The 12989-nt window shown below is 46.2% G+C and overlaps 1 long non-coding RNA gene across 3 annotated transcripts in view; it reads left to right on the forward strand.

Annotated features, from left to right (window-relative positions):
- LOC142831066 (uncharacterized) overlaps window positions 1-12989 on the forward strand; it is a 52086-nt gene that overhangs the window by 3171 nt on the left and 35926 nt on the right. The window contains exons 2-3 of one of the 3 annotated variants that reach the window (XR_012906684.1): window positions 3247-3348; window positions 5533-5678. This is a non-coding gene — a long non-coding RNA (uncharacterized LOC142831066). Of the gene's footprint in view, window positions 1-3246; window positions 3349-5532; window positions 7223-12989 lie in introns of those variants that run through there. The other 2 variants (XR_012906683.1, XR_012906685.1) reach the window with 2 other exon arrangements.

Consider the following 12989-nt stretch of genomic DNA (forward strand, 5'->3'; position numbering starts at 1 on the left):
TGGCTCTGTACTTGCAGAAGAGCCGGAGCCAATGCAGCCAGCCCTGAACACCGCCCAGAGTGTGCCAAGTTGGCTCCTAGGCAGCACTGCCCTCTAGGTCTTAGCATTGCCTGGAGTGCACAGTGTGGTACTCTGGCATCAATTTAAAGGGTCTAGGGCTCTGGCTCTGAGCTCCTTTGAATCACCAGGCCCAGGGGCAACTGCCTCATTTGTCCCTCCCTTCAGCAGTCCTACCCTAGCCTCAGTTTGTTAGAAGCTGGTAATGGGCAACAGGGATCACCTGATGATTCCCTGTTTTGTTCTTTCCTTCTGGGGCAGCTTCCATTGGTCATTGTTAGAAGACCGGAGACTGGGCTACAAAGACCTTTGGTATGACCCAGTATGGCTGTTCTCATGTTAATGTAACTCTTGCTATAAATGTTATTTTAATAATCATTGTATCCAATGTAATTGCTATCTAGCAAGAAAACTTGTCTCTTGCCCCAAAGGAAGTTGGTCCAATAAAAGATACTATCTCACCCACTTGTCCCTCCTATTATATGCCAAATACTCATCCTCCTATTATGTTAATGTCATTAATTCTGCATTAAGGATGATTTTCACAATGAATAAAGGCTCATCTACACTGCTAACACAACTGTTAGAAGACCAGATTACAGCACTTTTGTCCCCTGACTTGGTTATAAGACACTGATAGTGGGCCTAAAGCCCAGGTGTCCAGATGATGTGGTTAGGTTCCACCTCGGTCCATGTTATAAATGTAACCGTTGTTGCTAGAGACAAAGTGAATTAACCTTAGAGCAGGTATACACTAGGGCTCCGTCTAGACTGGCATGATTTTCCACAAATGCTTTTAATGGAAAAGTTTTCCGTTAAAAGCATTTGCGGAAAAGAGCGTTTAGATTGGCATGGACACTTTTCCGCAAAAGCACTTTTTGCAGAAAAGCGTCCGTGCCATTGTATACGCGGTTTTGCGCAAGAAAGCCCCAATCACCATTTTCGCCATCGGGACTTTTTTTGCGCAAAACAGTTTTTAGCTGTCTACACTAGCACCCTTGAGCAAAATCATTTCCGGAAAAGGGCTTTTGCCCGAACGGGAACATCAAAGCATTTGTGCGAGAAGCACTTATTTTGGACAGTAGAATGTCAGTGCTTTTACGCAAAATCTAGCGGCCAATGTAGACAGCTGGCAAGTTTTTGCAAGCGGAAAAAATTGCTAGTCTATACGCAGCCCTACACTTCAGGCTTTTTGTGCAAAAACAGCTGTTCTTGCCGGGTGTCTATACTGCACGTGCTTTCTTGCGCAAGTAAATTTACAGTATAGTGTCATAAAACAGGGCTTCTTCCGGAAGAGTTATTCCTCTCTCCACAAGAAATACGCTCTCTTGCGCAAGAGCTCTTCAACAAGAGGGCTGTGTATACAGGCAACATGAATTTCTTATGCAAGAAGCCCCTATGGTTAAAATGGCCATCAGAGCTTTCTTGCGCAAGAGAGCATCCACACTGCCATGGATGCTCTTGCGCAAAAGCACATGGCAGTGTGGATGCTCTCTTCTGCAAGAGCTTTTGCACAAGAACTCTTCCGTAAAACAGTTCTTGCGCAAGAAGCCTGCAGTGTAGACATAGCCTGGGAGAATGTCTCCTACCAATATAGTGCTGGTGTAGATAATGCTTCGGTTGCTGTAACTTACATTGCTCATGAGTGTCTTTTCACCACTTTTGAGTGACATATGTTAGATCAACCTAAGTGGTAGTGTAGATCTGCTCTGTTTGTTATTGAGTACCATGTGTTTCATCTCAAAATAGACTTTAAGTATTATGTATGTTATGATGGAAAATTGATTATTGTAATTAAAAAAATAAATTCTCAGGCAATAGAGTTAGGGTATTGAGTGACAGATAGACTTGTTTATTGGGACTCCACTTGGTTGTCACTTAACGCTAATATTATTCTGGTAAAGTAACCTCTTAACAAGATGTGAAAGGCTGTAGAGTGGTATGAAATACTGTAAAGTTGTGCAGACTGGGCTAATGTTCAGAGGATTTCTGTATCCGAGTGAATTCCATTTTGAGATGAATTATGTATATTGTTTTTTTTTTTCAAAAGTCAGATTGGGAAGAATATTTAGTTTGGGAATTGGATTTAGCATGTATAATAGCAAAAGAAACTCAATCACCTTGGTAGCAGTAAGCTCCCAAATTTCACGCTGCATTGCAAAGTATGGCAAGCCTTTTTTAACTGTTGAATTTTTCAAGAGTGCTTTGCAAGTAATACTGACACTTGGCTTCCCAGAAATAGATGTATAATCCAAGTGTCTGGAATAATGAATTCCGATGGCTATTTGTTTAGGTTCTTCAAAAACTCTGATCTGATTTTAAATAAACAATGAATAAGTGTTGTTCTTCCTTTTCCCTATCTGGATGATAGAAGCTTAAATAATAACTTGCATTTTGAATAACTATTCTCTTAAGTGGCACTCCTATTACAAACATATTTTTGGATTTTTCTATTTCAGGCCAAGTCACCACAACCACTACATATACATGCTTTCCCTACCTCCAAAATGTTTCTAACCAATTTGACAAGATGCTTTTTAAAATGAAACTTGCATAGATAAAACAGCTGTACTCCTTGTCACAATTTATTCCTTAATGTGTTTATACAAAGATTTGGGATGACGGAAATATATCACTATCCAATTCAGTGGAAAAGGTCCACTTTTTAACAGCAGAACCTGTATTTGTGTCCTCTAGATAGTAGCAGTCAAATGGATAGTGGCAGATAAGCCCTTCAAATGGAACTCTTGTCCCATTTGTCTGGAACTGGATACACATGACATAGGCCAGCTTTCTCCTCATAGTTTTGTTTTAATCCAAAATGTATTAGGGTTTCACTGCAACCTCAATGTCTCAATTTGTATGGGTATCTTTCTTTCACAAATACACAGTATACTCTATGCTGTCTGATACAGGACAGGAGCACCTCTCATTGCAGTATTTTCAGTGTGCCAATTTCACACCAGCCTGAAGATGATACTGAATAGATGACTGAATTGTTAAAATTGGCTGTCTTCTTTCTCAATGAAAATACTTAATAAAAGATGCAAGATCGTCTCGTGCTTTTGGTATAAACTAGCATGATGAAGCTGTAGCTATAATACAATTTAAACTTCTCAAGCTCTCTCTTGCACTGGTAGTCTTGGTGATGGATGATTGTGTTTTATGGTTGGTTTGTACCTTTTTTAGGAGCTGACATATGTGGGTATCCAGTTTACTGCTTGTCTAATCAGAAGGCTTCTTCCCTGTGAGGAAGACTATGCTCCAGTGCATCTTGACTTTGTGTCTAAGGTAAACACCTTCAATTCCAGGCACTCTTTGAAATACTTCCTTCAGAGCTCTTGGCTTTATTGGGGGTACTGGACTGCTGTATTACATATTAAAATGAGCTAATGCAAATACCCATTCAACATTGCTGTCAAGGCAAAAGGTTTGTCGGGATCCTTGCTGCATTTGGTCAACAGTTTGGTGGGGAGTAGATCCATGTTTAAACATACAAATCCTCAGATGGTAAGAGAAGAGTCCATTCTGAATAGTTGTATTTATGTTAATGCTGTATATGGTATCTAGATACTAAGGAGCCTTTATACATGTATTGGATGGGACTAACATTGCTATTAAGGTTTAATTTTCCAGGACCACGTGCCTGCCTTAGTAAGGCTTGCTGCCTACCAGTTGCATTGTCTCTGATTTCCATGTTAGTAAGGCAAAGATGCACTTGTCTCAAGTTTATACATGGCAGTGGATTTTATGGATGTTCCTAGAGCCCTATTTTTTCACCATCTCATAACCAGAAAATTTACTTGTTGGACAAAAAAGTCATGTAATTCTTACTCTTCCCATGCGCACATATAGTATTGTGTATGTGTGTGCATGCACACATGCGAGGTGTCAATTGTCATGAAAGATGCTGTACATAGAACATTTGTAACACTGCTTTTAGGGGCAAAAACCAACTGTCAGCTTTGGATACCAAGCCATAATGATGATTTATTTGGCTTGTTAGATTCATGTGTTTAGTAAAACCTTAGTGAGTACAAATCAGGTTGATGTGGAAAAGGCCAAAATATTACTATATATAATATACTTTCAATCTCTTCAATACTTTTTTTTTTATTTGAGCTATTGTTCCCAAGGGCTGATCCGTGGCGAGTATGCCCTAAGTCCACATGTATACTTATGAACTGGAGATTAATCTTCTGTCCTTCAGTTTAGTGGGTCTAGTTAAGGCCCATTAAATCAAATTCTGAGGGCACTGCCAATTAGCACCCGTACTCATTGCAGAGGAAGATTAAGGAAAGCTGATGGGAGCGTATGTTTCCCACTCTGAAGACCGCCCCACGCTCTGCTTCAGGTTCACAGACTCCAGCTATATTATTTACATAGCTGGAGTTGCATACCTTAAGCCGACCTTCCAGATCTAGTGTTGACCTTGTCTAACGCATTAGTAAGTAAAGACAAGTTTTCTTTCTAATCTAAGGAAGAGCTATGAAGTAAGCACTAAACATATTATCACTCAAAGTATGAGATTAGTAAGGGGAACTATAAACTACATTTGCTTGTGATCCTATAGGTACTTTCTACCTGAACATCTAGGACCCTATGAGCCAAGTTCTGACCTGACATACTTCTGTGTATCCACAGTAAATCCAATGCTAGAATTTAGCCCATGTATCTTTCTTGTGCAATGATGATCATGATAATATACTGATAGCTTTCTGGTATTTAAGTATTTAGAGCATTAATCGCAAAGCTGTTTTATTATGTTAGAGGTTTAAATATGCTGTGTTTAAAGCAGAAAGATACATCTATCTATCAAAAGTTTTTCATGTGGGACAACAGTGTGACGCTGTTTGGGGATGGCAAAGCCACCTGGCAACTGGCCTGGACAGATTCCACCTCCCTGCAGGAGGGCTAGGAGGTGGGGGGGGGGCTGCATATCCCCCACAGACAGGGGCACCACCTGTATCGGTGTAGCGAGCAGGGGGCACAGTCTCCTAGTACTATATAAAACCTTTCAATATGAAAAACGTTACATTTCTGAGCAGACAATGAGAAAATTCTCTTTTAGAGGTCAAAACTCTCAGTGCCTCCGGCAACATGGCCTTGAATGTCATCTGACAAGGTAGAAACACAAACCCTTCCTTGAACAAACAGCCAATTCCTGCACAACTCAGTATGTTAGGAGACCTGACTTACTGTTGCCAAGTGATATTTATTATGTAGAATAATGAAATCCTGTCTGTATTTATTAAAAAAAACCTTTCTGGTATAGCCTGTCTTATGAGTGTTAACTAGCTAAATATTAACTTCTACTTTCTGCAGAGCTAGTAGAGAAATTAGTGAATCCAATGACCTTTCGAGTGCCCTGATGATATCTGAACCTCTTAGAGATGGAGGGAGGGAGTTGGGAAAGTGCTGGCGTCTGGTTAGTGGAACATCCTCTTGCAGTCTTCCTCTTCTGTGCGTTCTTAGGGCTGTCTGTTTGGAAATGCTCAGTTGTTTTGTGATGTGCAATTCTTAGAGAAGAAACATGGCAGAGACCAGCAGACATTCATTTGAAATGATCTTCATTCGCTGCATTCTGGAATGGACTTGAAAGCAGGTCTCAGAGGCAACTTGTACGTACCAGTTTGTCTTTCATATTTATTTATGACAGACTTGAATCTTCAGGATGGCTTTCTATCAAGTGACATACCCATTCAGTGTGATGTGTCTAAAAATAGGTCATTGTCAAAGAACAGGAAAGAAATTATATAAAGTTATAAACTAAACCTGTGCAGTGGAATATTAACAGCATATTAACAGTATCTAAAGATGAGACAATGAGGTAGTGTTGGATGTTCAAATTAGTGCTTCATGTGGATTAATTTTTAGTATATTAGACATTTTTTATTAAAAATAAACAAAAGCAAGTTGCAGACTGTTCAGGTGGCTTCTCCTAGAGACACAGATTACTTTTGCAAGGAAAGCATGAAATAAATTGCAAATGGCAAAAATCTTCCAGTATGCAGGCTAATAGGAATAGTGGGCCCAGTTCTGCTCTGTTACACAGGTATAAATCCCAAACAATTTGACTTAAAGCAAACCAAAGCAGCTCTTGTGAAATACATGTCACTACATAGGTGCTTAAATAAGGATTTAGGCACTCCGATTTTTTAAAAAAATGTACTTGGTCCATGCTCTTGATTAATAAGAACTAAATAATTAAATTCCTCCTCCTATAGAATAAATATTATCTATACAGATGAAAATAGAACCACCAAGAAACATGGGCCTTAACTATAGTATGTCAGTAGACGTGAGGGATCAAGGGAGAGGATTTTGGCTGTTCTGAATCAGAACTTCTGATTACCTATTCACACACAAATTTAGGGATCCTTGGAAACAAACTATCTAGAGAATCAGAACTTAAATTAATGTAAACGACTTGTTGCCCAGGTATGTGTTTAGTACTTGAGGCTGCTGGAAATATGAAATTACTTTTCCACTTTTGACTCCGTTTGAGCTCTTATGATCACATCTTCACTTGCTGTGTTGGATATTGATGTTCTGGTGTTTGATTTAGTGGGTCTAATGTAGACCCGCTAAATTGAATGCCGAGGGCAGCTCTGACTGGCACTTGTACTTCTTGCTCCGTCTGCCTCCTGATGTGGGGACACCGCTATGTTCACCTTCAGATAAGCCGGCTCCAGCTGTATATTCTATGGAGCTGGTGTTGCGTACCTTAAGATGACCTTCCCAGTCTAGTGTAGACCTGCTCTATGTAAATTAGGCTGGGGATCGATCTATGCAATAGAAACACACCTTCTAATGTCTACTGGAGGGTGTAGTACCACTGCCAAATTGGAGTGACTGATAGCCAAGGCTTTGTTTTGGAAGCTTGCAGTAAGAGGAAATGATTGTGCACAGATGTTTGTGTATACTCGGCCTTTTGGCTAAGATCAAGTGTATATCTTTTTGAGTCTATGAGATCTGAAGCTAATCCCAGGTAAAAACTGGCAAGAAATAAAAGGGAAGTGTGACATCTGGTGGAAAGATGAGCTTACTGGGCTGCAGGAGCTCTGCAATCAATCAGGAATTTCTTGTAAAATTTGAAATTCACATTTTTGAATATCATGCCTTAAACATAAATATCAATATTTTAGCAATGAAGCTGATGTGAAATTTCTCCCTTCTGACCCCCTAATAAATATTGTCAAGGCTACTAAAATATGAAAAGACTAATATTCTTAGTGAAGGGTGGAAAATATTTTGATAAATAAAATTTCTGGAATAACTTTTCTTCCAGGAATTTCAAAGCCCTTACAAACAGTAAATCCCAAATACCCCATGAGATATCAAATTCAGCCACCTGTAGATATGGAACAGATCACAGTGGATTAAGATTAAAATAGAAATTTTAATAATGCCTATTCCGAAATAGCTATTTCGAATAAGTTGTGTGTAGATGCTCCACTTCTGCCATTTCAAAATAGCTCCTCACCAGGGCCATTAAGTTATTCCTCCTGGGGTTCTAAATCAAGATAGCACATCTACATTAGGGAAGCCTACCTCGGACTAATTTTGAGGCTTCCCTGCAGTGTAGATGTGCTATTTCAAAATAAGTTATTTCAGAATAATTATTTTGGAGTAGCTTATTCCGAAATAACTATGCAGTGTAGACATCGCCTTAGACTCCAAGCTACTTTTCACAAAAGTTAGTAACTAACTATGTTACTCTGGTGTCATGACCAGATGATATTCAATTGTAACTGCTCTAGAAGCAAGGAAGGCAATGTCGAGTAATTTCTATTTTAGAAATCAGTGACACTTCTGCCAATGAGATTTGTGGCAGATGCTGATGCTCAAGCTCAAATCTTGTCGATCTAAGTGGGGGAGGAAGCACTCAGGAAAATTTGAATTTCACCTTTCACAGCGAGCTTGCTCATCCCCAGTGAACTTGGGGACAAATTAAGCCCTGGAGGGGGGAGGCAGCAGGGGTCAGGGATGAGGGACGTGGATGGTTGGGGCACACAGTGGGGTGAAAGAGCCTGAAGTCCCATGACCAGGGATGGGGCCCAGGACAGAACCTGACGTTACACGGCCGGAACCCTGAGGTGTGAGCCCAAAGCCCCATGGTTAGAGTCTAACACTCTCCTATCCCTGGTCCAAGCAACCAACACCAAGGCAGTGCATCCAGGAGCAACAGAGGCAGAGAAACCGCTGCTGTGCCCCCCAATCACAGCCCAGGAGGCTGTGGCTGCAAGACAAGCCCCTGGTAGCTGAGCCTCATTGAGGCATAGTGACCACATTTGAGAAATTGAAAAAGTGTCTGGTCATTTAGGGTGTGTCTACACAGCAAAGTTATTTCAGAATAATGGCCGTTATTCCGAAATAACTATGCGAGCATCTACACAGCAATTCCATTCCCTGCTATGGGGGAGGTAGAAGCCTGTTTCCTGAACATCTCAGTAGTCAGGGTGCAGATGGCTGAACAGCCCAAGGGAATGAGAGATTGGAAGGGATTCCATGGTCTCTGAAGAGAGTTTGTGGCTGGAAGGAGACTCTAGAAGAGGGTTTTGAGGGAAATGTCCCTACTTTCTCTTGCCGTCAACATCCTTGTCTTGCTGTCTCACCAGTGTCCAGACCCCAAGCTAGTCAGTACCAGCAGGGGGAGCAGTGGCTACCTAGATATTTGGAACAATGCTCCAGTGTGGCCTTCCATGGGTAGGAAGAACAAATGCAGGTGTCTGACCACAGCCCCGCCAGGTGCATGAGGGCTTGAATGGGTTGCCAAATGTGTTACTCCAGAGAGCTGATAATTGACACCCCTATGAAGGTGCACAGATAAAGCCAGTGGTGTAGGCTGGCCTTGTTGTGGCTAACAAGCTAGACTGGGACTCGGGAGATCTGGGTTTGGTTCTCTGCTCTACCACAGACTTTCCGGGTGACCAGGGCTATATTACTTACTCGATTCATTTCTCAGTTTCCCTCCTGTGAACTAGGAGGGTTGTTCTCCCAGTCTCTCTCATAATATAGACCGTATGATGAGCAGAGCATGACCTGTCTCACACTCTTTGAAAGCATGCTATGAACTGGTGACTCTGTTAATGCACTGCTGTTACACAAATGGGGAATGTAACTGAGTGATCACTCTTGTTGCCTGGGAAGGACCGTGAATGACTATTAAAGAGGTAGCTGCTCAGGGTGGCAGTTGAGGCACATCTGGTCTTCTCTTGGGTTCAACCTTCAGGATAGAATATTAAACTTGCTTTTGCTTGGAAACATTTTCTAAAAATCTGCTGTGACCTGTCATGGGAGGATGTAAGAGGTTAGTGGGAAAGGTGGTATCTTGCAAAGGAATGTGTTCTTGTTGAGAATTGGATTTGTTCCGTGCCCGTTGGGCCCCGGAGTACTCGGGGGCGCCCCCGGGGTGGGCACGGTGCCCCTCAGTATCTCGTCGCCCCGCTCAGCTGCGGAGATTCGGCTCCCGGCTACGTGCTCGGTCGCCTTGCTGCTGCCCAGCCAGCAATATAATCCCCCCGCGGCTGCGGGGAGGGGGAAAGGGGGGCCCGGGCCCGCCCTCACTCACGGGCCCCAGCCCAGGGCCCTAAGGACACAGAACTGTCTGGCTCCGGTCCGGCTGATGGGGCTCCTGCCGTAACTCGTCAGCCCGCTAGCTCGAGCGAGCTCCGCCCTGGGCTGCTTCCTTTCCCGCCCTCGGTGCACACCCCCTCCCCCCCGGGGGGTCACCTTTAGTTTGTCCGACAGCCTGTCGGTCCTGTACGCCCCCGAGTACTCCGGGGCCCGGAGTACTCGGGGCGCGCGCTGGCGGGGCTGCCAGCGTTCCCAGCCCCAGCTCAGCTTGTGTGCACCCCGCGCACTCCTGGCGCAGCCCTCCGCAGATGCCGAGCAGTGCCTGCTCGGCGGCGCCTTGGGGACGGGGGGAGGGTCGCCCCGTCACACCCCCCCCCCTTTCCAAATCAGTCACCACTCCTGGTTCCGGGTCCTCCGCCTCCTCATGTCGCCTCGAAAAAAAGTCCGCATTTTGGTGCAGGTTTCCGGCCCTGTGGGCCACCTCGAATGCGTATGGCTGCAGGGACAAATACCAACGCATCACCCGGGCGTTCGTGTCCTTCATAGTCTGCAGCCACTGTAGGGGTGCGTGGTCCATCACTACTCGGAACCGGTTACCTAAAAGATAGTACCTTAATAAGTCAATTGCCCATTTTACCGCCAAGGCCTCTTTTTCGATTGTTGCATACTTACGCTCCCGTACAAACAGCTTACGGCTGATATAGACGACGGGGTGTTCGTTTATGCCCTCCCCTTGCGCTAGGACTGCCCCTATTCCATTTTCTGAGGCGTCCGTGTAGAGGGTGAAGGGCTGGCTAAAGTCGGGCTGAGCTAACACCGGAGCCCGGGTTAGGCAATCTTTCAGCTTCTGGAAGGCCTCCTCGCACTCGGGGGACCATCGTATCCTCTGGGGTAGGGCAGCGCGTGTCAGATCCGTCAGGGGTGCCGCTATTGCCACAAAATAGCTGGATCAGCGCACTCTGCTGTTGCTGACTCTCCCGGTGGGCGGCCTTCATCCACTCCAACACCTGGGTGGGATCCATCTCTCGGCTCTTTTTCCGGAGGCAGCGGGCCTCGCGGCTCCCCCCCCGCTCTCGGCTTCTACTGAAACAAAATATTTTCATAAGTTTGCTCCCCTCAGCGGTGCTTATGCCCCTCTCTACCAGGGGCGGGGATCACTCTCCAGTGCCCACATTCTCCACCACGTGTAGCCGGGGCGCCCGTGCCCGTTGGGCCCCGGAGTACTCGGGGGCGCCCCCGGGGTGGGCACGGTGCTCCTCAGTATCTCGTTGCCCCGCTCAGCTGCGGGGATTCGGCTCCCGGCTACGTGCTCGGTCTCCTCGCTGCTGCCCGGCCAGCAATATAATCCCCCCGCGGCTGAGGGGGGAGGGCAAGGGGGGCCCGGGCCCGCCCTCACTCACGGGCCCCAGCCCAGGGCCCTAAGGACACGGAACTGTCTGGCTCCGGTCCGGCTGACGGGGCTCCTGCCGTAACTCGTCAACCCGCCAGCTCGAGCGAGCTCCGCCCCGGGCTGCTTCCTTTCCCGCCCTCGGTGCACACCCCCCCCCGGGGGGTCGGTCACCTTTAGTTTGTCCGACAGCCTGTCGGTCCTGTACGCTCCCCGCACCTTAGCGACGGGGCTGGGCTAGGTAGCCTGGGTGGCGGCTGGGTCTGTGCTCTGGGGAGGTCCGCCGACTTTCCCCCTCTCCCCGCCCTCTCTCCCTCTCTCTCGCTAGCGCCTGCTCTCTCTCTCTCTCTCTCCCCCTCCTGGGCGGAAGGGGTTCCCTTTTTAAACCTCCCGCCGGGCTTCCGCCTCCCCCTCGCGTTATCGGCCGGGTGTTCCTAGTTCCGCCCGTCTGGCCCCGGGTTGGCTGCCTGCCACGTCTATCAAGGCGGGGAAACTCCGCCCCGCTAACCCCTCCCTGTCTGCCGCGTCGCGGCCGCGCGCCGGCGGGGCTGCCAGCGTTCCCAGCCCCAGCGCAGCTTGTGTGCACCCCGCGCACTCCTGGCGCAGCGCCCCGCAGATGCCGAACAGTGCCTGCTCGGCGGCGCCTCGGGGACGGGGGAGGGGGGGTCGCCCCATCACACTTGGTAATCAAGCTTCTGCATCTTTTATGGAAGATCAGTTTCCTTCTTCTCTAAGACCTGGGACTGGCATGCAGGCGCTTGCAGGTCACTGAAGCTCTGTTGCTCCCCTGTAAGAGAAATGATGGGAATAGAAAGCACATTTAGCACCAACCACGTTAAATTCACATAACTACCATTTACTTCAATGCAGTTTAATAAACTTTATTTGGAATTTTTGTTATATTGGCTGCAAAAACATTAAAAGGGTTGCCATGAGGAAAGTGGACCACCCTGAACTGATTCAGTGAGCTCAGGTTACATAGTTCAACCAAAAGTACACGAGAGTGAGACCGTTTTTATGGTGCACTGATTGGACCCCACTGAAGAAACAGATTCAAGTGTCCTTTGGGAGTTGACAGCCTGGGATGGGGCACACCTGCTTAACCAGTGGTTATGCTCCTGAGAAAACAGCAAGGAAGACCTTGTTGTTTGCAGTCTAAAGCATAAAGCATGCTGAAAGAAGCAGTCTGCCTCCTTCCTCCAACCCATTTGAATATACTGCTGTCAAACTGGACTAATGAGTGAGGTTGAGAGGGAGGCGGGTATTGATTTGGGGGCCTCAATGAGCAATAATAGACTGCAGAGTGTTCAATAGCTCATGTACACCCTGGCTTTCCTGAGCCTTGCTTGTAGTAAGATGAGAACCTGAAACAAAAGTCCATGTAGCACAGGCCTTGTTTGAAGTCTGAGGCCTAGCTAACAATGGTCAAAACTTTGCCAATACTGTAATTCCTCGTAACACCATAGATACATTTCAGAAAATGATCGTGTTAAGTGAAAACGTGTTATGCGGGGTCAATTTTCCCATTGAAAATAATGGAAAAGGTAGGGGTTGCATTTCAAGCGGTGGTGTCTGTTTGGACCAGGACATAAGGTTGGGGGAGAAAGAGGACTGGGTTACAGCAGGGAGGGGAGGTGTTTGGCTCTGGGGAAGGGAAGGGGAAGAGAGAGGAGGGCCAGCGAATGGCAAAAGTGGAGCAGTTAGCAAGTCCTATCCCCAGGGATTCCTGGTTGGGTGGGAGAGAAGCAGGGCGGCAGCTGGGGAGCTCCAGCAGGCGGGAGCCCAAGTCTGAGCCCAGTGCATTGGGCCGGAGCAGAGCCAACTGCAGGGAGGAGGAGTATCCTGGGAGGCCAGTGGCAGGGACCTCCCCATTTCCCAGCAAATTCCCTCATTTGGGATGGGTCAAATCCTGGGGGTGCCAGACAAGGGGGTTCCAAGTTGGTCTTTGTTTGACAATAAACCTGGC

The sequence above is a fragment of the Pelodiscus sinensis genome, chromosome 12 (assembly GCF_049634645.1).
Source record: "Pelodiscus sinensis isolate JC-2024 chromosome 12, ASM4963464v1, whole genome shotgun sequence".
In the NCBI taxonomy this organism is placed as follows: domain Eukaryota; kingdom Metazoa; phylum Chordata; order Testudines; family Trionychidae; genus Pelodiscus; species Pelodiscus sinensis.